The following is a 3,013-nucleotide window of genomic DNA, read 5'->3' as shown; positions in this document are numbered from 1 at the left end:
ATTCGTTCGTTATAGTGTTTGTTTTAGCGCAAATATTGAAATCAAGTGTATCGTAAAGTTGTATTCGGAAAGAATAAACCAGTTTTATTAAGTAAGGACTTGTGTCGCTAAAGTTTCGTCGGAACGAAGTTACGGAAAGTTAATTAACAAACGGAGACGTAACATTATGAAATGACGCCACTTGTTAATGTGTTTAATTGAAATAAAGTATCTACGAAAATTTATAAACAACAATGGACTTTGGTTTGAAAATTAAAAGCCATCTGAGAGATACTGTTTTAATGTTTTGGAAAAAAATTGTTATTAAGCAAAGTTTTATTACAATTTACTAACCTGTAGGTAACGTTTTCCGAGGTCTTCAACGCTTCACTCTCATGTTATGATAACACCGTCTTGTGAAATTTTACAACATTGCACAGTTAGTTTTCCCCATTGTTTCCGAAACATTCTCAAAAGTGACGTTACCAAATATACTATACTGGTGGGGCGAAATATTTAGAGATGTCCTTATATATCCTCATAATATCCAATCTCTATTTCGGTAGAAACATCGTCTACTTTTAAATATTTTTCCCTCTCACATCGTCCTATTTTAATTGTACTGTGATTTTATCTTGTATTGACGCTATTTTTCGATCAGCAAAACTGGCTTAGAAGCAGGCACTGATCCACTTTGCACGATATTAGTTTCTAACATAACGGTAAAAATTTGTCAAATAGATATTACACAACAATCGAACCGTAAATTATGAATCATGTTCTTGTGGACAAAGGTCATCTAATTTTAGAGCATATTTTCTTAATTTTTCTTCAAAAAGTACAAACAGGATCTACCATAAACAAACATTTTTCGACTTTCCAAAACCTAACATCACATTGATGAGCCGTACTTTAATGTACAGCTTAGAAAAATTAAAATTGCCACAATATCAAATCTTACCATAAAAAATGCTCCCATTTCTTAAAATCTGATGTTAGATACGCACGACTGTTTAAATTTAAGTATAGTACGAGTGTTAAATTTAGTTATGTTTAGAAGCGATCAGTTTATCGCAGGTTTGTTTACGTAACTGTGTACGAATCATAGGTTGTGAAGTTCCATTGTTGTGATTTTGCGCTTGTATTATTGCGTCATGTTACTAAAACGTTCTAAGTTTTTCTCATTGTTTGATCGAGTTTTATTACATCATAATATCTCGTAGTATTTAGAAAGTTTTAGGTCTCAGTCGGGCTATTTATAAATACGCGTCCAAAATGTAGTTCAAATTAAGTTAATTAAGTGAAGACAAAGTTAGTAAGAAATACAAATAGTCAAATAGATCTAGATATCGTGTTTATAAGCTTAGCTGCAAAGAGCGTATATCGGCGATTAAAAAGTGAATTATCATAGATTGTATTGTAATAACAAAGTAGAGAAGAATAATTCGTTTTGCCAATGGTGTTCTAAAGTAATTGTGTACAATTATCAGTTAGTCTACTGTTATAAGCTGCTTTATCTCCACATTACTGTGTGTACGATTATTAGTTAGTCTACTGTTATAAACTGCTTTTCCTCTATGTTACTGTTTGCACATTAGATCAATCTACTTTGTTAACAAATGGTTTATCACTACATTACTTTGAACACGGCAGATCAGTCTATTGTTATCATCTGATTATACCAACATATACACTGTACATAGTTGAGTACGTCATATTAAAACAGTAGGTATGAAGTCGCGGTGGAACGAAATGTGTCATAATTACAATTTGATACTGTTTGTCGTTGTGTAGGTTGTGTGATGTCATCGAAAACTGGTCGCTTTAGGGAAGGATATGCAACAGTCAGAGACATTGAGAGCCAGCCGAGACCCCGGGGTCAGTAAGATCATTGGGTCCTCCTTTAATTATATCTATTATATTTTGCTGATTTTTCATAAAAGAAATTTAAGTGACAATTTTCTTCATGAATCCATGAAAAAGCAGTAACCACATTCGCCAAGCCCATTAGATAGTAGGCATATGTGGTGAGCTTTGGAATATCCCACTTCTGGGCCCCTCAACAGATCCTGGACCAGCTGCCCCTTGCCCCCCCCCCCTCTCGTCAGCCCTGGTAACAGTTCTTTCCAACGTAAATTATTCATACACTCAGATCATAAAGATGTATTGAGATCGTGGATTTAAAATTTCCAAGACGATGATATCCCTCGTATTTAATGGCATTGGAAAACAAAGGAATATGACTCAACTTTGTAAACCAGGATCATCCAGAAAGAGACCTGCAAAAAGTCGTACCCAAACCATGGTAAGCAGAATTGTGGCGTTTTGTGGAGAGTCTATGGATGCAAAGGTCAGTGTAATAAGTCGTCCACGTAAGCCAGGCAACAGCACTCACCATAATCAAGAAGGATATTCTTCTGGAAACAAGGCCAACAGGGTATACATTTATTAAGATAGGGCTTCCGGTCATACCCTTAAACCCCCTGGAGAACGAAACGGTTATTCACACTATTACGTACGAAACCATACTGGATTTCAGTACGATTGGACTGTTGAAAGGCGCTGGGAAGTCGTCGCCATTGTCCTCATACACCAGCTGGACTATGAAAAGCAGAAAGGAAGGAATGAATGTATTGGATATGACAGTGTTTTGACAGCGCCTTTTGCAATGAAACTGCACTGCAGAGCTATTTTTAAAATGCACATTCGTAAGATTAAGCATGACCAGACGTGGCAACATGGACCTGAAACAACGTGGAGAGGCTCAAAATCATTTCAGTATAACTTACTCAACTCTCTGTATATCTATATACTACTAAAACTCCGAGATCGTTTGTTTGTTTGTAATTAAATACAGCAAAAACGGCGCACAATAGCGCCATATTTGTAATGAAATGAGAATAGAAACAGAATAAAACAAGTTTCGTATAAAATCGGACCACGGGTTACCGAGTTAGCGCCGTTAGCGTTATGAAACTTTCTAGCATGAGTAATTTTACATCACAGTACCGTTCGCGCTCTTTACGAAACTTCT

The 3,013-nt window shown here is 35.8% G+C and overlaps 1 protein-coding gene across 2 annotated transcripts in view; it reads right to left on the bottom strand.

The window, feature by feature from the left end:
- The window catches only part of LOC106472047 (kynurenine 3-monooxygenase-like), a 36,744-nt gene that overhangs the window by 5,473 nt on the left and 28,258 nt on the right, over positions 1-3,013 (bottom strand). The gene's annotated exons all lie outside the window — the stretch shown is intronic.

This window comes from Limulus polyphemus, unplaced genomic scaffold (genome assembly GCF_000517525.1).
Source record: "Limulus polyphemus unplaced genomic scaffold, Limulus_polyphemus-2.1.2 Scaffold5044, whole genome shotgun sequence".
Lineage (NCBI taxonomy): Eukaryota > Metazoa > Arthropoda > Merostomata > Xiphosura > Limulidae > Limulus > Limulus polyphemus.
This window is presented reverse-complemented; position numbering and strand designations above follow the sequence as displayed.